Consider the following 23,139-nt stretch of genomic DNA (forward strand, 5'->3'; position numbering starts at 1 on the left):
TCTCTAAGTGGGTTTTTAATCAGAAATCCCCCTCGAGTGCCTACTAGTTGGAATGTGGCAAGAATTCACAACAAAGTGAAGACAGAGTTTACCTTTAACATAACATGCAGCCAAAGGAGCTGTAGGTACACGATGGAGAACCAATTACAAGAGACACGTTCCATCATTAAGGGTGGAGTGGGAGATACTTGTCAAAAGGGTTTGAACATTAAGCTAATGATGGGATGAAAATTGCTGCCAAAATAGATTTCCCCATATCCGCAGTGTAGGACAGATTGAAAGAGGAGGCGACCTGGGATGGCTGTGAAAATAGAGAAGCAGGGGCAGACAGGACAGACTGCCAGGGTCTGCAACTCCCTCATCCTGCTTATGCCTGCATATGTGTCCTTCCATAAACACAACGAAGTTGCAAACAGCTGTGAGTTCTGTGCTTCTGCCTTTACCTGGTACATTCAGTTTCCCAACACATCTTTCTGTTTGATCCATCCTGTGTTATTTGCATGAAATAATGTTGCCATTGCTTTCAGTTGCTTTGCCTTAACTTTGTTCAGTTCAGTTCAGTTCAGTCGCTTAGTCGTGAGCCGACTCTTTGCGACCCCATGAACCGCAGCATGCCAGGCCTCTCTGTCCATCACCAATGCCCGGAGTCCACCCAAACCCATGTCCATCGAGTCGATGATGCCATCCAACCATCTCATCCTCTGTCGTCCCCTTCTCCTCATGCCCTCAATCTTTCCCAGCATCAGGGTCTTTTCAAATGAGTCAGCTCTTCACATCAGGTGGCCAAAGTATTGGAGTTTCAGCTTCAACGTCAGTTCTTCAATGAACACCCAGGACTGAGCTCCTTTAGGATGGACTGATTGGATCTCCTTGCAGTCCAAGAGACTCTCAAGAGTCTTCTCCAACACCACAGTTCAAAAGTATCAATTATTCGGCGCTCAGCTTTCTTTATAGTCCAACTCTCACATCCATACGTGACCACTGGAAAAACCATAGCCTTGACTAAAACAAACAAACAAAAAAAAGAATCACAGATGCATATTAATTTCGGGTAGGAATTCTGCCTTCCCCATGGGGGAAGCTGCTGCAGTCTTGTTGACTGATGACACGCTGACCCACCAAAAAAAAAAAAAAGAATAAAGCAAGGAAGTACATGTCCTCTGGGGATAGTAACTTCAAACTTACAATGCTGGAACTTGTTCTTTCTTGCCCTAAGTCATACTAAGGCATCAGCTGATAATAGATTAAGAAATTTACTTGCTACATGAAATTAGCATTTGATCAGGTGGATCCTTATTTTTTCAATATTTATGGAGCCCTTACCATGTGCTAGACTCTGTGCTAGGCATGGGCAGTATACCAAGATAGTTAAGACATAGCAGATACCCCTGCCGAGGAGCTCACAGTCTAGTGAGGGGGTGGGGCAGGGGGGTGTGAGATGTAGGCGCCTGAGCACTGCTGTGGTGGTGAGGACACAGGGTGTTGTTGATCTAATGGGAGAGGCTGCTGACCAAGACTGGGGCTGAGGGTCGTCAGGGTGTCTTCCAGGTCTACTCTCTACCCTGCTCTGTGCCCTGCTGCTGGCTGGTAGGGACTGCATCAAGAGGCCCCCCAAGCCTGCTATGTTCAGTTAGATTTGGTCAATGAGGACCCAAAGCAAAAGATGAGCAGAAAGGGGGAGAGTGCGTTTGGGGTGCTGGTTCTCTCTAGGATTCCTCCTATCAGGATCATTGCAGGCTGAATCTGTATCTACTCCTGACAGGTAGCCCTTGCCACACAACTCTTTCCTTGGGGCTCTAGAAACCTTCCCTTCTCTGGCCCTTTCTAGCTTCTGGGATGGTGACAGTACTACTAGTCGTGGGGTACTGTTCCATCAATTTTTGGTTTCCTTATACCCTGATCACACCTTTATAACTAGTCCCTTTACTAATTCTCCCTAATTGCTCAGTGATAACATGCTGTTTCCTTCCTGCTGGATCCTGACAGTTATGGAAGGTTTGGAGGGAGAGGTGATGCGTGAATTGGGTGGCAATGGGAAGTAGAATAATTAGGATGAAGAGGGGAGAAAGGTCTAGTCAGAAGCAACAAGCAGCCGGTGCAAAGACATGGAGGAAAGTGACATCAAAGTGTTCTAGAAGCCAAGGAATGAACACTGCATTCTCTTTTTCCTTCATCCCAGCATCTACTTGGACACCACATCCGAGTTCCTCGTCATCTCTCCAACCTGCCTACTTGTCTCCATCTCCTCTACTTTCCTGATTTTTGCCTCCATTACTATATCAGCTTTGCAATCATTTTCATATCCCTGCCAACAACCCTACCCATAGCCTTTAGGTTAAATGCAAATTCCTGGGCAGGGACCCCAGCCCTCCTGCAAGGATCTGGGCCCTACCTATTCATCACTTGCAATTGCAAAATATGGTTTTAAATCTTGTTTTTTTTTTAGGTGGAGGGAAGAAGGTCCCAGGAAGGCAAAAATGCCTAATGGCCAGGAAAATCATCTGTCCCTATTTCTCTCATCATCCTACTCTTATTATTCTGGGTGGAAAATGTGCTTCAAAACTTGTTTAAGCAGCTATTATAAGACGGATACAGTGCTATGCAGGTTGAAATCTAAAGAAGAGGGAGAGAGGCTCTTTGAACTCAGGGGGGAAATGGAGAAGCATGGAAGAAAAAGAGTAAAGAGATGGAATAATCAGAGAGAAGTACTGTTTCCTCAAAACACTGATGATGTGGGTGAATGGGAAGTTCCTAACACATGATCCCAGCATGCTGAACTCTACGTGTCTGCAGGAAAGTGACACAGCATTGTAGCACCAGATCCAGTTTCCAAGGCAGGAGCCTGAAACTAAAAAAAAAAAAAAAATTAAATATTCAGTTGATAAGACATAAAGCAGTAAAGGTATGACTTTCCCTCTTGATACATTTGTATCATGTCAGAGTTAATCTTGATTTTGCTGAGACTCCTAATATATAAGCTCAAAAGAGAAACAGTAACAACATGTAAAATGTAAAGTAATCAGTGAGTATCCAGATAAAATATCAACCACTTGGGCAAACAGGAAAATAGAAATGATCAGAACATTTCTATAAGCGTTCTGTCAACTCTAGAATGGAGTGCTAGCTATAGCTTATCTCTAGGGGATGGAATTATCATTTATTTTATCTTTGTTTTGCTTGCCTTTCTATTTTCTTCTGTTCTCACAATGAACACCTGCAAATTTTGTCTCTAAAAATCAATACAATTTTTCAAACCCAACTATACAAATTATAACGTCACACATTGAGGAATTCTTTTAAGAGAATAGAAATACATGATGAGGTTGTTTATGAAACTGAAAAATTGAAATAAGCTAACTATTCATCAGTACAGGATTGATTAAATATTATATTTTAGTCTACCCTCAAATGATCACTAAAAATTATTACTGAGATCTATATTTATTGATGTGGCAGATATTCACAATACATTGTTAAAAATAATGTATAAAAATGTATGAAAGGAGTAAGTATGACATCATTTCCTTTTTCAAAAAAATTTAAAATGCCCTTTTAAAGACAAGTAGGAATATGCATTAAAATATCAGCAGTAGTTGTAGTATTAGAAATACAAATAATTATTTCTTCTCTATATCTTTTTTATTAGTGTATAATTGCTTTACAATGTTGTGTTAGTTTCTGCTGTACAACAACATGAATCAGCCATATGTATACATATACCTCTACCCTCTTGACCCTCTGTCCCCTCCACCATCCACTGCTCTAGGTCATCACAGAGCACTGAGCTGATGCTCTGTTACATAGCAGCTTCCCACTAGCTATCCTATGGTAGTATATATATGTCAATGTTACTCTCTCACTTTGTCCTACCCTCTCCTTCCCCACCACACCATGTCCACAAGTCCATTCTCTTCATCTATGTCTCTATTCCTGCCCTGCAAATAGGTTCATCAGTACCATTTTTCTAGATTCCACATATATGTGTTAATATATATTTATTTTTCTCTTTCTGACTTATTTCACCCTGGATGACAGACTCTGGGCTTTTAAACTTAACTATTTTATTCTTTACTCTTTTCTGACTAGAAAAAAAATCTACTATTTCTACTTTTAAAATTAGAGTACAAGAAGATAGTCAGATGTGCATCAGACAAAAAGTTTTAAGAAACATTTTCCCGAAACAACACTTCTCTCATTGAAATCCAGCATGATTTTTGAAAGGAGACCTCACTTGCAAAAAAAAAAAAAGCTACTGCCACAGATTTGACATCTCCAAGGTTTAGCAAACCATTTCCCCATTAAACCTGCTTCCCCTCCCTGCTTCATTGATTGTAACCATTCTTTTTTTTTTTTTTAACTTAGTTTATTTATTTATTTACTTGGGTGCACCAGGTCTTAGTTGTGGCATGTGGGATCTAGTTCCCTGACCAAGGATCAAACCTGGGCCCCCTGTACTAGGACCGCAGAGTCTTAGCCACTGAATCACTAGGGAAGTATTGTAACTATTCTTGAGCTCAGAAATTTAGTTGCTTGCTTCCCAAACCAATGGGATGCAATGGCTGCAACAAATTCATGGCAAAAATAAGGGTATGTTTGCTAATCCATCAGTCATGTTTGACTCTTTGTGACCACCATGGACTGTAGTCTATGGATTCTTTACCATCTGAGCCACCAGAGAAGCCACCAGGGAAGAAGGGCATGTTTAGGATGGGCTAAAGGGAAAGGTTGGGCTTCCCAGGTGGCTCAGTGGTAAAGAATCTACTTGCCATTACAGGAATCCCAGGAGACACGGGTTTGATCCCTGAGTCAGGAAGATCCCCTGGAGAAGGAAGTGGCAACACACTCCAGTATTGTTGTCTGGAAAATCTCATGGACAGAGAAGCCTGGCAGGCTAGAGTCAACGGGGTGGCAAAAGAGTCAGACATAATTCAGCGACTAAACAACAAAAACAGAGGGAAAGGCATGTTGGGCAGGAGGAAGGGCATGGACCAAGGCTGAGTTGAAATATGCACATGATCTTTGGAAAATAGTGTTGAGAAGTTAGTGAATGAGTGGAGAGTTGGTGAGGGGAATCGTGGGAAGTAAGATAAAGGGGTCAGATAGGAGGGTCTTGTATATCAGACTGAGGGAGTCTTCATTGTATCCAGGTGATGACACCGTTAAGTTTCTGAGCAGCAAAAAGATGAGAGGTAATTGGAATTTTAGAAAGACTCATCTGAGGGCTGAAAGCAAAATCATGGATTTTGCTGCGGTTCATATTCTGGGATGAAAAACCTCTGGATTAACACAGAAGCAATGAGAGAGGAAAGAGTGACAAATGAGAGACTTTCTGTATTGGTCAGCATTCTCCAGAACATAACCAGTAGAGGGTAGGGGGGGTGGATAGATGGGTGGATGGATAGATAGACAGATGATAGATTTATTGTAAAGCATTGGCTCATATGGTTATGGAGGCTGAGAAGTCCCAAGATTGGCAAGCTGGAGACCCAAGAGAGCAGATGGAGTGAGTTCCAGTCTGAAGGCCATAGGAGTCAGGACGCAGGAAGAGTCTCAGCTCAGGTTCAAAGGCAGGAAAAGAGTAATGTCCCAGCTCAGAGACAGTTGGGCAGGAGGAATTTCCACTCACTCCCATGAGGGCTGGTATTTTAGTTCTGTTCAGACCTTTCACTGAAGGAATGCAGCCCATCACAACTGGGTGGGGTGATCTGTTTTATCAGTCTACCCATTCAAATGTTAATGTCATCCAAAACACCCTCACGGACACCCTAGAATAATGTCTGGGCATCCTGTGGCCCAGACAAGTTGACACATAAAAGTTGACCATCACACTTTCCAAAGGAAAAGCAATATAGTGTTTGCATTTAGGAGTCCTGCCTGCAAGGAGTATGCCTGCAGGCTTGTTCCACCTCGGGGAAACACACCCCCTGGCCTCTCAAACATAAGCTAGACACTCTTCCATTCCACAAGGGCAATAGCTGTGAAGTCGTCCCCTGAGCCACTCGTCAGGTCTCACAGTAGTGATTGTGTTTGCCTTCTGCACAATTTAAAGATAAGGAAGACTGAGGCCAGAAACATTTAAATTACTTGCTAAAAGTCTCCCAGCTATTAAGTGGCAAAGCCTGGACCAGAGTGGGAAATAACCTCTTGAGCACCTACAGTGGATGAGGCAATAGGCCAGCTACTCATTATACTTTATTTTGGTTAATCCTCACAGTAACCTTGTATACTATTATTATCCCCATTTTACAGATGAAGAAACTGAGGCTTATAAAGATTAGAAATCTCACCCAAAGTAAGCAGTGAGACTCAGGTTTGGAACTCACATCTGTTTAATTTTAAAGCCCTATGCTGTGATTTCCTGGTATATGACAGGTCACATGAGAACAGAGGGAAAATGTTAAAGGTGACCAAGGGCAAAGAGCCAGTGTAGACCAAATGCGGGGAGTGAATGAGCCAAGAAATTCTGATTCACCCTTCAGTGTCTATATTTTACTGCTGAGGTCTACAGTTTGGCCCAGATCTGTTTCTCTTAGCAAGTTTCCTCTTCCATCACCCCAACAGGCCTGTGTTCAAATCCTTGGTGCTGCTCAGAACCACAGAAGGGCTGGAACTTTTTGATCACACCAAAGAGGAACGTTTGCGTCAGCAAACTGAAAGTAGAAATCCCAACTGTCAGAGATGCTTATACTTTGTACGCCGCCTATTCCTTAAAAACTAAGCAGACCTAACTCACCGGCTGTCTGACTAATTAGCAGAATGTTCTTTAGGCAGACAGAACTCAGAAGCCTCCAACAATATAGTGAGATCAGCTCTTTGGAACGGCGTTTTTTGTTTTGTTTTGTTTTGTTTTCTTCTCTCTTACAGGACAAAAGGTCTGAGTGGAATGCTTCATGGCCAACTTGCACCAGGGTCTTAAATATAGTTTCTTCAAGGTGTTGAGATGAGTGGATGAAGAAAAAGAAAAGAACGAGAAGCTCCCTTGGGCGTTCTCTTCATCTTTTCTGCTGATTTCTGTCCTGTGTTGCAGGGAAGGTACGAGAAACTAAAAATCAATAGGATTTGTTGGCACCATATTGTTCAGGTTTACATTGAAATTAGACATCTGTTCCATCCCTCACCTGCATTTACCTAGTTTCCTGGAGGTTCCATTTATAATGCTAGGCTCTAGCTATCCCGAAATAAGAAAATTAAAAAGAAACACACAGCTAGCATATATATGACATAAAAATGAATCTGACCAACCATCATGAAAGGTATTCTGTCCCTTTCCTATACACTATACACCCAGGCCATGTGTACATTACCCACAATGGGCTACACTTTTCCCAAAAACTCTTAACTGAAGACTCTCTGTGACCCCCAAGAAGCAATATTTTATTTTCCTGAATCATACCCTTGAATTGGCACTTACATCATACAAGCACAAGGAGAAGGCTTCTCTGAGACTAGAGGACAGAGAATTGTGGGCCTTAAGAGGGGGTTGTTGTAAGTGCGCCTTCCTCTCTCCAGATGATTTGCCTAGTCCCTGAGGCTAGGGGACCAGGCCCGCATAGAGAGTCCAGTTTATGATAGGCCTCCAGTGGACAGGTTAGGAATCAGAGCCTTAGAGAGCAGGTCAGGGAGATCGCTAGGATGAGAACAGAGAAAGAAAAGCCAAATGCGGAGGAACATCTAAAGCCCGAGAACAGGCTGCCTCTGCAGTCCCCGTGATAATGCTGACTTGGATCTGATTTTGTCACGGAGTTCCAGTACGGCGGGAACAAAGCCCAAAGCGGTGTCAGGTGGCTGCAGCGGGGACACAAGGCCACAGCCTGCTGGCAGCTAATAAACTGGCTGGAGTGAAACCAGAGAGGGTTCAAAGACAGCAGAGAGTGGCACCTGCCAAGCCCTGCCAAGGACTGATATGCCTGGGAAACAATGAGTTTCAGCAATTACCAGCAGCCCTCGGCCCCTGGGTGCTGGGTGGCACTGATCTATGATACAGCCTCTCTGTCCTGGCAGGCTTCGAGAGGGCAGAAAAGACATTTGCCTTTCCATGGGGATTTCCATAGTTACGATGATTGTCTCAGCTGCTATTTTTGGAAACAGTCCGTCACAACTTAGCTATGAGCGCTCCTTTATGATGTTGTTCTTTTGTGGTTGACACCCTACCTTATAAAAGACACTTTTCTGTTCTTGGCTTCAAGAAGTGACCTGTCTAGCTATTAATATTACTCCATGTTCGTGGTCATGATTATAAAGTAGAGTATACATATTTAATGCATAGGTAAGCAAGAAGCCAGGGTCACTAATCTTCATTTTGAAGAGTACCATGCTTGTTGCAAAAACTATGCAGCAGTTTACAGAATGTTCAGTGCTAAGGCAGCTGCAGTATTTCCGCCCAGAGTGCCAGGGTGCCAGTGAGTTTAGAGATGGAGGAGAAGGCTGGAAACTGCATCTGCATGACTCTTAGTATTGAGCAAACCTCTACATCAAAGAGTGAGTGGGGACAGTTAGAACTGCACATGGAACAAGAGACTGGTTCCAAATAGGAAAAGGAGTATGTCAAGGCTGTATATTGTCACCCTGCTTATTTAACTTATATGCAGAGTACATCATGAGAAACACTGGGCTGGAAGAAGCACAAGCTGGAATCAAGATTGCCAGGAAAGATATCAATAACCTCAGATATGCAGATGACACCACCCTTATGGCAGAAAGTGAAGAGGAACTAAAAAGACTCTTGATGAAAGTGAAAGAGGAGAGTGAAAATGTTGGCTTAAAGCTCAACGTTCAGAAAACTAAGATCATGGTATCCAGTCCCATCACTTCATGGGAAATGAATGGGGAAACAGTGAAAACAGTGTCAGACTTTATTTTTTTGGGCTCCAGAATCACTGCAGATGGTGATTGCAGCCATGAAATTAGAAGATGCTTACTCCTTGGAAGGAAAGTTATGACCAACCTAGATAGCATATTAAAAAGCAGAGAGATTACTTTGTCGACAAAGGTCTGTCTAGTCAAGGCTATGGTTTTTCCAGTAGTCATGTATGGATGTGAGAGTTGGACTATAGAGAAAGCTGAGTGGAGAAGAATTGATGCTTTTGAATTGTGGTGTTGGAGAAGACTCTTGAGAGTCCCTTGGACTGCAAGGAGATCCAACCAGTCCACCCTAAAGGAGATCAGTCCTGGGTGTTCATCGGAAGGACTGATGTTGAAGCTGAAACTCCAATACTTTGGCCACCTCATGTGAAGAGTTGACTCATTGGAAAGGATCCTGATGCTGGGAAGGATTGGGGGCAGGAGGAGAAGGGGATGACAGAGGATGAGATGGCTGGATGGCATCACCGACTCGATGGACATGAGTTTGGGTAAACTCCGAGAGTTGGTGATGGACAGGGAGGCCTGGCGTGCTGTGATTCATGGGGTCGCAAAGAATTGGACATGATGGAGCGACTGAACTGAACTGAACTTAGGATCCCCCCCCCCACCCCCAGCCCTCCTGCTTAGCTTAAGCCTTCATTTCATCCTGATTTGCAATCTCTTCCCACCCCTCCCAGGCAAAATCTTGTTGGGTTTTAGCATTTTAGTCTCAAATCAACTTCTTTGATTTTCAATATGTTCATTTCAATTTAAGTAGCAGCACAACTTAGCCTTTATTCCTCTCTTTTGAAACCCCCATCTCTTCTCCGTCCCCTGCAGTCACAGCCTAACATCCGGTCCCCCTAAACTCTCTCTATTGTAAGAACCTCCCACCTTCCTCCCATTCATCCTGATGCCTGAAGGGACTCTTAATGTATATGTGAGTCAGTCACTCCCTTTCTAGAACAAACAGTTCTCTGCAGTATCCAATCTGACTCCTTTAGCAGGACATCTCTAGGCTTTTATGATGTGACCCCTGCCTACCATTCCTGGAAAAATGAAAATAGCTCTTTCCATTGATGTGGAGGTGAACAATTGTAATGAAGGCCTTTGTAAAGGGGCTCCAGGATTAGGAGGTACTGAACACTCTTCAGCATTTTGTAGCTGCCCCCAGATGACTTCCATTTCCACAGAGCAATTTCCACCCCAGAAATAATGACCATCATTTAATTCTGTCCCGAAATGAACTGTCTTAAGCTCTTCCCCAGGTCAGTCCTACAATGGGGTGGGTCTTCACATCACGCCAGGTCACAGATACATTCTTTTCCCAGGTAAATACCTTTACCTTGGCAGCATTTGCCATTTAACATGGGGGAAAATACAAGCAATGGAAGAGGATTAGTGATGCTGGGGAGCTCCCCTCACCTGGTGACATCAGACCACTGCAGGGGACTGCCTATCTGTGCAGCTTTCCTTTGCAGGTGACTTTTCCCTGGGATGAGTGAGTGCTTTTTTTTGAACCCCAACCAAAGAGTGCTTTGGAAGAGCAGCCTCAGGGCATGGTCCTGGCCTCCTCCTCCCCCAGGACTTGGAGGTTAGGCTGCAGGTTGGCTCCTTGTCCCAGGAGCACATTTCTTCCGGAAAGATCGCACTGGGGGGCCTTCTATCCGGAACACTTCTGCACCTCCCCCTGGCACCACCCACACTCAGCCAGCCTGTGATATTTGGGGGCTGTCTGTCTTCCTCAGAAGTTACGGAACAATCTGGAAGGGCCAGTTTTGTGAGTTTTCTCCAACCTCACAGATGAATTCAACACAATGTTTAGCAGAGTACAAGAAATTCTGACCCACCTCCCACCCTTTTGGGAAAGCTTAAAAAACAAACACAAAGTGATGGCATTGTCACCATTCACCTTCTGGACGTCATTTCTGGCCTGGTGCAGCTTGTGTTCAGTTTTTAGTTTGAGCAGCTGCTTCCAAAGAGAAGTCCTCATCCCTGGAGACTGCTCTCAAGTAATATTCATCATCCTTTGGGCTCCCTGGTGGCTCAGATGGTTAAGAATCTGCCTGCAATACAGGAGACCTGGGTCTGATCCCTGGGTCAGGAAGATCCCGTGGAGGAGGGCATGGCAACCTACTCCAGTATTCTTGCCTGGAGAATTCCATGGACAGAGGAGCCTGGTGAGCTATATATAGTCCATGGGGCCACAAGGAGTTGGACACCACGGAGCAACTAACACTTTCCCTTTTTCACCATCCTTAGAGAAACCATTAGGATTTCTTTTCTAAATGACCTGATTCCTGAAATGAGAGGTCTTTGTAGCTGATCATAACTCCTCCTGTCAGGTGTGTTCTTTTTGCCCTTCCCTAAGGCATGAATTCACAGATGGTGCTACTGGTAAAGAACCCACCTGCCAATGCAGGAGGCGTAAGAGATGCAAGTTCAATCCCTGGGTTGGTAAGATTGGAGGAGGAAATGGCATTCCAGTATTCCTAGAGAATCCCATGGACAGAGGAGCCTGGAGGGCTATAGTCCATAGGGTTGCAAAGAGTTGGACACGACTGAAGCGACTTACCATGTACGCACGCAATGCATGAATTAAAACTATGTTGAATTGCATTCATCTCACATGCTAGTAAAGTAATGCTCAAAATTCTCCAAGCCAGGCTTCAGCAATACGTGAACTGTGAACTTCCAGATATTCAAGCTGGTTTTAGAAAAGGCAGAGGAACCAGAGATCAAATTGCCAATATCTGCTGGATCATCGAAAAAGCAAGAGAGTTCCAGAAAAACATCTATTTCTGCTTTATTGACTATGCCAAAGCCTTTGACTGTGTGGATCACAATAAACTGTGGACAATTCTGAAAGTGATGGGAATACCAGATCATCTGACCTGTCTCTTGAGCAACCTGTATGCAGGTCAGGAAGCAACAGTTAGAACTGGACATGGGACAACAGACTGGTTCCAAATAGGAAAAGGAGTCCGTCAAGGCTGTATATTGTCACCCTGCTTATTTAACTTATATGCAGAGTACATCATGAGAAACGCTGGGCTAGAAGAAACACAAGGTGGAATCAAGATTGCCGGGAGAAATATCAATAACCTCAGATATGCAGATGACACCACCCTTATGGCAGAAAGTGAAGAAGAACTAAAGAGCCTCTTGATGAAGGTGAAAGAGGAGAGTGAAAAAGTTGGCTTAAAGCTCAACGTTCAGAAAACTAAGATCATGGCATCTGGTCCCATCAATTCATGGGAAATAGATGGAGAAACAGTGGAAACGGTGTCAGACTTTATTTTTTTGGTCTCCAGAATCACTGCTGATGGTGATTGCAGCCATGAAATTAAAAGACGCTTACTCCTTGGAAGGAAGGTTATGGCCAACCTAGATAGCATATTTAAAAGCAGAGACATTACTTTGCCAACAAAAGTCCGTCTAGTCAAGGCTATGGTTTTTCCAGTGGTCATGTATGGATGTGAGAGTTGGACGATGAAGAAAGCTGAGCGCCGCAGAATTGATGCTTTTGAACTGTGGTGTTGGAGAAGACTCTTGAGAGTCCCTTGGACTGCAAGGAGATCCAATCAATCCATCCTAAAAGAGATCAATCCTGGGTGTTCATTGGAAGGTCTGATGTTGAAGCTGAAACTCCAATACTTTGGCCACCTCATGCGAAGAGTTGACTCATTGGAAAAGACCCTAATCCTGGGTAGGATTGGGGGCAGGAGGAGAAGGGGACGACAGAGAATGAGATGGTTGGATGGCATCACTGACTCAATGCACATGGGTTTGGGTAGACTCCGGGAGTTGGTGATGGACAGAGAGGCCTGGCGTGCTGTGATTCATGGGGTCACAAAGAGTCGGACACGACTGAGCGACTGAACTGAACTGAACTGAACTGAAAAACAAAAACAGAAAACCCCACTCAAATTGTCTAAAGTAATAATATAAATGTATTTGTTCAGTAGTAATGGTGTTTCAGGTCAGGTTTGGTCCAGCAGCTCAGACAATGCCACTAATGTCAACTTCTACCTTGTCATAACATGGGCTCTACATGACATGAGCTGTAGCCCACCTGGTCCTACATCCTCATCCCATGGCTACAGCGACTGTAGGACTCACATATTCATGCTCCACTGCCCAGGAATAAAATATCTTACAAATAGGAAAGAAAATGTTTCTTTCTGAGAAGCCCTGGCAAGCATCTTACCTCATACTGTCTCAGGTTGGGCTATGTGCCCCAGAATTAATGCCACCCAAACCATAGGTAGACCCAGTTCTTTCCCCAGAGTGAGACCATCTCCTTGCTAAATATGACAAGCATAGTCATAAGTGTTATTCTGACCAAAGTTCTAAACTCTTAACCTTTGCTTTGCTATAACCTTCTAGGTGGAGCCCCTCCTGGCAGACACCCTAAGCTTCTAAATATCTCTTCTGAACACAATGTGGGTCACTGATACCAGACTAGTTCTGCAATGCCTGCCCCATTGGACTGAAGCTTAATTTTGAGGTGACCGTCTGTCCAGCTCCCTCCTATTACTTCTAAAGAGCTTTCCCCTGTAACCTAGCTTCAGATCCAGCCATCAGCAGTACGGTGAGAAGGAGTGGTAAGGTGAGGGATGGGCCCACGTCCTCAGTTACTGTAATAGTTTAGCATAAACATAAACCATCCCAGTCTGTTCCACACCATCCCCTTTTGGGTCCCTTCCAGTTAGCTGCCTCGCTTCCAACTCTAGCCCCTTGATGAAAAGAAACACTGGTGACAAGTATGATGTTTGCTCTTCTACTGAGGGCTTCTCTAGCAAGTCAGCTGTTTCCATTTCTCTGCCATGGTTTTTCCTGTAGTCATGTATGGATATGAGAGCTGGACTATAAAGAAAGGTGAGCACCAAAGAATTGATGCTTTTGAATTGTGGTGTTGGAGAAGACTCTTGAGAGTCCCTTGGACTGCAAGGAGATCCAACCAGTCCATCCTAAAGGAAATTAGTCCTGAATATTCATTGGAAGGACTGATGTTGAAGCTGAAACTCCAATACTTTGGCCACCTGATGCAAAGAACTGACTCATTTGAAAAGACCCTGATGCTGGGAAAGATTGAAGGTGGGAGGAGAAGGGATGAGATGATGAGAGGAGAGGATGAGACGGTTGGATGGCATCACCAACCCAATGGACATGAGTTTGAATAAATTCTGGGAGCTGGTGATGGACAGGGAGGCCTGGCATGCTGCAGTCTATGGGTCGCAAAGAGACACAACTGAGCAACTGAACTGACTGAACTGAGGCAGCCCATGCAGATATGAGCTCTAACCAGGAGAGGATGAGAATAAGCCCCTGAAAGCAGGGCAAAGACCTGTTTGCCTGTTCAAATTTCTCAGAGGCTCATGGGAGCTCCCTTCCTTCTTTGCAGGCATCTGGATTCATGAAACTCTGCATGTCCCTTTGGGGCCTGCTGCCCATCCCCGTGTGGTGCACCCTAGTCTGGGCACCCACCTCACCCAGACTTCACCCCAAGCCACACCAGAGCTCAGCCTGACAAGCCCACAGCTGAGCCTTCCTCTGATCCTTAGTAAACGGCTTACCTAAACCTTGAGAACAACTCCCGTGTTTGTGCTTCTTCCATGAGTCGCATGACTGATCCGCCACCCAAGGTGCAGGTGCTCTGTGTATCTGCCTGAAGATCTGCCCGTCCTCCCCGGCTCTGTCACTGGAAGATCCTGGTCAGCACCGATGAGTCCTTTCCTACTGGAGCCCCATGTCCACTCCTTCACTTTGAAGTATAGGCAGCCTCCCCAGGCACAGTGGTACCCTAGGATTCTGATGGGTGAAATTCCCTAAATCGGCCTCCTAAAACCACTCCTTTTAGATAAACCTCCATCCTCATTCAGAAAGTCCTGCTTTCCTTCCGGCTGTCTTCATTTGTTTTTCCTCCTAAAAGCCTCGTTTCATTAAAATTTCACACGCTACTCTCTTCTCCCATATTCTCATCCTAAAACTGCTGAAGAAAAATATTTCACCCTTCTCTTTTAATGTTTAGTGTACAAGTAGCATTCTTTCCTCTTATCGTTAACATATTTAAAAATCCAGTTTTACACTTTTCACTGCATCTCATTGCTCTGTGATGCCCAGCACCATAGAGTATAAGGCTGGCTTGTTATCTGCTCCACAGTTCTGCTTTGTACAAAAGATGTTCAAGACTTCAGAAGAGCATAAAAATTAATTTTTCTTCCTTTTCATTGAGTCCTTGGATATGTTTTGTACACGCCTATGTTAGTATAGGGCCTCCCTTGTGGCTCAGCTGGTAAAGAATCCGCCTACATTGTGGGAGACCTGGGTTCGATCCTTGGGTTGGGCAGATCCCCTGGAGAAGGAAACGGCTCCCTACTCCAGTATTCTGGCCTGGAGAATTCCATGGACTGTAGGGCTTCCCTTGTGGCTCAGCTGGTAAAGAATCCACCAGCAATGTGAGAGACCTAGGTTCGATCCCTGGGTTGGGAAGATCCTCTAAGAAGGGAGTTAGTATAAGTGATCAGCAATGCAGGGATTTCCTGAAGGAATATTTGGATAAAAACAAATATAGTGAGAAAAGGAGAGTAATTCTCTGGTTGTCCAGTGGTTAGGATTCTGTGCTTTCATTGCTAAAGGTGTGAGTTCAATTCCTGGTCTAGGAGCTAAGATCCCACAAACTGCATGGTGAGGCCAAAAATAAATAAATACAAAAGTGAATAAAATATGGAAAAAGATAAAATATTGCAAGCAACCTCTTAGTTTTGTTTTTTTTTTTTAAAAGAGATAAGAGAATCCTTGTACACTGTTGGTAAGAATGTAAATTGATGCAGCTACTGTGTAAAACAGTAGGGAAGTTTCTCAAATAAATGAAAATAGAACTACAATGTGACTGGGGAAAAACCCAAAACGATTATTTCAACTGATATATGCACCCCAATGTTCATAGCAGCACTGTTTGCAGTTGCCAAGACATAGAAACAATCTAAATGTCCATCAACAGATGAATGATAAAAAAAGATGTGGTATATATACTGGAATACTACTCAAACATAACAAAGAATGAAATTTTGCCATTTGCAGCAACATGGATAGACTTGGAGGACATTATGCTATGTGAAATTAAGTCAGAGAAAGATAAATACTGTATGATATCACTTATATGTGGCATCTAAAAAATACAACCAACTAGTGAATATGGTAAAAAAGAAGTAGACTCACAGATGTAGAGAACAAGCTAGCAGTAACGAGTGGTGGTGGTAGGGGGAATATAAGGGTGAGAGAGTGGGAGGTGGAAACTGCTGGGTATAAGACAGAGTCAAGGATGGATGGTACAACATGGGGAGCATAGCCAACATTTTGAAAGAACAATCAATGGAAAGTAACCTTTAAAATTCTATAAGAATGAACAATTAAAAAAAAAACAACAACATGATGGACACTACCCTTTCTGAAGCTCCAGTCCTGGAAGTGGCTCTAGTAATAGAACTCTAGGCTGGGGAAGAGACACTTAGCACAGTGTATGTACTTCAGGAGACAAACTGGCAGAAGGGGATGGTGGTAACACTGTGAAGGGAAAGGAAAAAGCGTGGGCATGAGGGAGAGAGCCTGTGGGGGACGTTCCTGCCCACTGAGGGTGCTCATGAATGTGCCTGATGCCCACGACCATGGCCAGGATCAGAGGCGGCTGACAGCCGGTGCTGCCACTCAACATCCCTGATGTTGGAATGAACAATTGACCCTCCTCTGAGCCCCATCTCCCTTCTCCAAGAGTGGCCAGGGTATAAATCAAGGCAGAAAAGCTATACTAGCCTTGAAAAGCGTCCCCAAAAGTCTGCCAACCCCAAATGACACCAAATTATCCCTCCACCTACCTGTGAGTCAACATTTACACAGCTCTCCATATTCACAGCTTGGGGAGCTAAGGGCAGTCAGTAGTTAGCAGGTAGAACACAGAACAAGACTAAGGTTATAGGTCCTGTTTTCAGTTCTTCTTAAGATTCTGAGTCATAGCCTGATTGAATCAGTCTCAAGTCCATTTCCCACAAGTCAAGGCCGCCTGCACAATTGCAGGGCTGAACCCAAATCTTGGCATCAGCCCCTCCTGGTCCATCAGTCCTGAGTCAGCAGCTCTCTCCTCACAGCAGCGATTTCTCCTTTCCTCTCATGAGTCCTGGCAGACACAACAAACACATCAAAACCTAAACAAATGAGAATGGCAAAGCTTACTTGAGCATTCAAAGATCAATGCAGTTAAAAACATCTCTGTACTTTCAACTGACTGATTCATTATTGTCAGGAAGCATTTAACAGGAGACTTTCTGTGTGCTGTTTTCGGTCTTGCATAAATCCTCTGTTCCTTATTAGCTCCTGAATGCAGGGGCCAGAGGAGCCGCAGGTGGTTCCCGGGAATAATAGGAATCTATGCATTACCTCCGTTTGCTTTTCCATTCGGTGAAAAGTAACCATTTACAACTCTCTTCCCTTCTGATTTGGAGAGTAACTATTTACAACCCCCTCTCTTTGAGGTTGATTCTAGCCTCATGCTTCCTGGATGATTTGTAAGATTTTTGATCCCTATCTCTGCTGAAAAGGCTATCTTGTAAGACAGTATATATATGCCCACAATATGTTGAATAAACACCCTTGTTCCATCAGAACTCAGGACCCCGTGTCTTTCTTCATTTCTCTCTCTGTCTCTCTTTCCTTCAGGCTGCTTCCATGGAGCACAGGTGTCCACTGTGTCTACTTACTTGCCCGGGCTTTCAACACCTCTTCGAGAGGGTGCCTGAGCCTACGTAGATGGTGCTAACTCTTTGTCCTAGAGTTATATTGACACTCTGTGTAAACCAGGGAATATCAGCCTCTTTTCTTCCTTCTTTCTTTTACTTTCTTATCGTCGACTCCGTACCACCAGGTTCCGGTCCATTAAAGGACCCCAACACATTATTAATGTGGAGTTAAAACCTATTCTGAGCTTTCACAATCTGCTAAGTGTTCTGTATTTAGTGATATGGTTCTGATTTTGAACACTTGGGAACAGATATGATAAATAAAGCACGTTACAAGTATGCTTACTCTAGGTTTGATTCCTTTTTGGTCAGACAAGCATGGATTTGAATGCTACTTTGCCACTTGTTTGAGCCCCTTAAATTTTCTGAGCCTCAGCTTTTGCACCAGTAAAGCAGGGCAATTACACCATTACTACCTAGGGTTGCTGCAAAGATTGAATGAAATAAGATTTGAAAAAGACCTAACAGAACATTTGAAAATATACCACATCATTCATAAATGTTCAGCCACTGAGTTGTGTTCAACTCTTTATGACCTCATGGATTGCAGCACACCAGGCTTTCCTGCCCATCACTATCTCCTGGAGTTGGCTCAAATTCATGTCCATTGAGTTGGTGATGCCATCTAACCTTAGTAAATAATAGTTATTATTACTGCTACAGGAATAAATGTTGCAGTGTAATGTAATCAGAAGATTCAGATAAACTAACTTTTTTTTCTTAAATTCACCTCTATTTATTGATTTATCTTTGGCTGTGCTGGGTCTTCACTGCTGTGCTCGGGTTTTCTCTAGTTGTGGCGACTGGGGGCTACTCTTTGTTGTGATGCACAGACTTCTCATTGTGGTGGCTTCTCTCATTGTGCAGCATGGCTCTAGGTGCTCAAGCTCAGTAGTTGTAGTGCATGGACTTAGTTGCCCCATGGCATATGGAATCTTCCCAGACCAGGGAGTGAACCTGTGTCCCCTGCATTGACAAGTGGATTCTTATTCACTGAACCACCAGGGAAGTCCCAGAGTGACTCTCAAAAAGTTTTTTCTTCCTTCGTGGCAGTCAACACTGTTCATTGGGCACCTACACTGTACCAGTCACCATTCTAGAAGCAGGAAATGCAGCAAGGAACAAGACAGGTAAGGTCCCGGTTCTCCTAGGGGTTACCTGAGAATGGCAGGAGATAACAGAAAAAGGAATAGTGAATAAAGAAGATAATTTCAGATATTAAACAGTGATACAATAAGTAGACAATGACTGGTGAGTTACCAGGGAATAATTAGGGAATTATAATTGAGGTGACACCTGACAGAAAGAGGAACCAGAGGAATGTGTGAGGAAAAAGACAGAGGAAGTGGCAAGTACCAGGCCAGAAGTGGGATCAACCCTGACCTGGCAGAAGACGGAGATGAATTTTCCTAGAGCATAAAGAGTGAAGAGGAGAGTGGTGTGAAACAAAGTTGGAGGACTGGGCAGGGCTTCTGATTTCCTATCTCAGCTCTGCCACCACCAAGTAGTTACATCTTGTATATGCGCTTGAACTCTCAGAGTCTGTTTTGCAATCCATAAAATGGGGTTAAGGGGTGGACCTTGGTATTGTCCTTTCAACTCTGTGATCTGCATACAATATAGATTGAATGTTGTGTTACTTTTCCTATGATGACAACACTGGGATCCATTATAACTCTTGCAAACTGCCTGGTTTTGTTTGTTCGTCAGTATCTTGACCTTGAGGAAAGAGTTACCATAAAACCAACCAGGCCCCAAGGTGCAGAATACTTTATCCCCAGATCTCAAAGCATTCTTTGAGTTAGTTGTGGCCAAAAGATTAACTGACCACAGATTGTTTTCGGTTCCTGGTTTTGTTTTTGGCAAACCACTAGCAGCTCACAGACAGTCCCAGGAAGCTAGTTTTTAATTGTTTTTATTTGAATCGTTCTGTACTGTGTCTTCTTGACATTTTTTCAAACAACTGGGGAATGTGTATGAAGACACACAACTGGGTTTAGGAAAATTTTCAGACACATTCTGTTTTGTTCAATAGCATTACCTCACATGCAAAATCATCCTGAATGGTCACATGAGTGTTGAATGCTCTTTGTAAATCTTCATCATCTGGAATATGAAGACTTTAATAGTATTCTAGTAACAGTCTCTTCTCTAGGGACTTAATATGCAGTTGGTCCACTACCGGGGCAAATATACCTTTAGGAAATGGCAACCCATTCACCATTATTACCAGTAACATTGCTAATTTAAAATTAGTAAAGGGAATTCCCTAGCATCCAGCGGTTAGGACTCAGCAATTTCACTGCTGGGGTTGAATCCCCTGCCAGGGGACTAAGATTCCTCAGTACAGTCAAAAATAAATAAATAAAGTCAGAAGAGACAATTAAATGAAATTCTAAGCTATTAAGATCAAGATGGTTTCTGTGCATCTAAGGTGCCTCTAGGAGAACAGATTTATACCAAATTTATCCTGATCAAATGAGTAATTGACTACCCTGCTTAAAAGGCATCTATTTTTTAAACCCTTATAACTTCTGTGGTGTACTACTCCAGAACTTTTTAAGACAACAAAAGCTTTCCATGTTCTTTCTTATGCTTAACCTGAACCCCTTATATTGATTTCCAGATTGTTCCCTCCAATTCTGCCTACATGATGAAGAATAAGCTGGTGATCCTGGCATGTTAACTTTTAAAAATAATAATAAGCAACACACATATTGTTTACTAATCTAGGTTCTAGAGAGAGGACTCATTTAATCCTCACAACAATCCCATGAGGCAAGTACCCTTATGAACCCCACTTTACAAGGAGGGACACGGGGGTACAGAAGCCAGACTGAAATTTGAATCCATGGCATCTGACTCCAGGGTCCTTGCTGTCAGCCACTCTACCATGTTGTCTCCTCATATTTAAAATCTCTGCTGAGCGATATTCACCAATCTATCTCTTTTTTGGTTGAAGTGATTGATGAAGAGAAATAAGATACACTCTTTTTTCTCTCATTCTTTAATAAATAAATGCAATCATTTCCCGCTTCCTGAAAACGGAAGCCTAAGATCTGTGTTTTGTCTCAAAACTTCCACAAAAGGTGTTTTTTTATTTATTTGTGCTTTGTTGTTAATAGATGAAAAGTCTTGCTGGGCCAGACTAAGCCCATGCATTTCCCACTATCTGATTGTTTCAGAAAGTGTGATCCAACACTGGAGTTACAGCCGGAATTCTGCCTGTCTGCTGGGAAAGCACAACAGGACACAAGATTAAGTGCAGAGCTGAGGCTGGCCAAGTGGATTGGAAAACCCAGGAGACATGTTGTCCAGGTTCATACAAAAGCTTTAGCAGTGATCTGGCTTTTCCTCATCATTAAAATAACTTCTCTAGGCAGACAGGTGGTAGCACAATATTTCTGTCTATCTGTTTATCTATTTATCTACACCACACACACACACACACATACACACACACACACACATACACTTCTTTTTTGTTTTCCTTATTGTAACCACTATGATAATTTTCTGCTAAGTCTCTCAAGTCTCCATCATAAATAGAAAACTCCACTCTCTTAATTGTTTCCTTAGCAAATTTCCAAACTTGGAAACCCAAAACAGAGAATGCATATAATTTAAATATATAAAATATTACATTCAATATCTATCTATAATGGAAATGTATTGCTGGCCACAATCTTAGTGGCATAAAATATATAACTTTGTTTTATCTCTTTAAAACCAAACTTAGTATGTCTTCTGTGGAAATAATCTCATTGAGGGAAGTTTCTCTCTCCCTCCTGTCTAAGTTGCTGTGGGCCCTGGCATGGGGTGGGAGGGTGCATCTGGTCTGGGTTATTGTCCATCCAGTAATGGATATCCATCCAGTGGATGAAATGTCCTCATTCCTGTCTGATGATGTTCCATTGTTCATGCAGGGAGACTGCAAGGCTCCCAGGGTTTGGCTGTGTCAGAGGTCAGGGCACAGCTCTGTGTGGCCGCCTGGAGCCATGAACCCAGCACTCCAGCACACACAAGGTGTGCCAGGGGACTCTGATTCTGGCTGCCTCCCCAGTTTTCTAGTGGACTGGAGGGGCAAGAGAGTATAGATGCTCACCATCCTCAGAGCCTATGATCTCATCTGGGTTTCTTTCACCCTTCTCATCACCTTTTGCCCAAGGCCTTGGCCTGGAGGAGAGAGCAACCCCTGGTTACCTCCTCTCAGGTCACCCTAGAGTTTAGCTAACCTCCCCTACCCTCCTCTCCAGTTCTCTTTCTTTTGCTCTCTCCCTAACTTGTGGATCTTTGGGGAAGCGATGAGGTGAAAGGAAGAGTCATTCTCTAGGTTTCTTTTTCTATGTACTTTTGAGAGCCCAAAGCCTTTCTCTGCTATAGGAATCTGAAGCTGAGTTCTGTGTCTCATTGATGGAAACAGGCAAAGGAAATGGAATGTGTGAAACAATGATCTTTTCATCCAATCATGTGTACTCATTTAGGAGTATGTAATACAGGTCTACTGTGTGTATCTCAACATGATATATATGTGTATATTTAATACACAGGGCTTCCCAAGTGGCTCAGTGGTGAAGAATTCACCTGCCAAGCAGGAGTTTGTGGGTTCGATCCCTGGGTTGGGAAGATCCCCCCAGAGAAGGTAATGACAACCCACTCCAAGTATTCTTGCCTGGGAAATCTCATGAACAGAAGAGCCTGGCCTGCTACAGTCCATGGGGTTGCAAGAGTTAGACACGACTTAGCAACTAAACAACAATTTGATACACAAGAAGTATATTTACATGTATAGGCATGACTCACCCATGTGGTTTTAGTCTATGGAATATAGCTTTTGGGATGAATTAATCTGTGGATGAATACTTCTATCCAGTTTTTAAATATTTAAATAACAAACACTTTTAATTTAGGGTTTGTAGGATATTGAGAGAAATGGAGAACCAGAAGAGAAATGATAGACAGACAGACAGATAGTTATAGAGAGGTAGATTTCTCATCACCTATTGCAGAAGCAAGAGTTTCTGACTCAAGCATGCAGTAATAATCAATGTATATAATCCTAGTCATGTCATTTAGCTTAACTGTCTCATTTTCAACACCAAGAATTTTAAAAAGTGCTCAAGTACATAGCAAATATAAGATATCCTAGATTTCAAATAATGAAGTTGATTGTGTTTGAAGTTTAAAATATTGGCTTATTCATGAATAAGACATTTTAGAACACTAATCAGGCATAAAGAATTCCTAGTCCTTGTACCAGATGCCACAATTCACTGTTTTTCTTGGTATGAAATTGCCTTCAAACTAGACTCAGACATACTTAGCAAAAAGTCAGATCATATAAGATCTTTCTAACAAATGGTATGTGAAAGGAGTTGTTGAAAAAGAAGCAAATCAATCTTTGGATTGGTCACATCTTTAATTTATTGCTACTAGTCTAAGGTGAGAATTTAATTTTTATTTCTCTCTAAACATGCAAAGAAAAATATTCTTCCCATGACAG

The 23,139-nt window shown here is 43.1% G+C and overlaps 1 long non-coding RNA gene across 1 annotated transcript; it reads right to left on the reverse strand.

The window, feature by feature from the left end:
• LOC145538070 (uncharacterized) lies at positions 1-17,336 on the reverse strand. Its single transcript, XR_014076622.1, has 3 exons — positions 17,278-17,336; positions 16,719-17,017; positions 1-2,848 (listed from the first exon to the last, which is right to left on the reverse strand). It is a non-coding gene; the product is annotated as an uncharacterized LOC145538070 (long non-coding RNA).
• Between the last annotated feature and the right edge of the window lie 5,803 nt (positions 17,337-23,139).

This window comes from Giraffa tippelskirchi, chromosome 2 (genome assembly GCF_054371585.1).
Source record: "Giraffa tippelskirchi isolate mGirTip1 chromosome 2, T2T-mGirTip1v1.2.pri, whole genome shotgun sequence".
Lineage (NCBI taxonomy): Eukaryota > Metazoa > Chordata > Mammalia > Artiodactyla > Giraffidae > Giraffa > Giraffa tippelskirchi.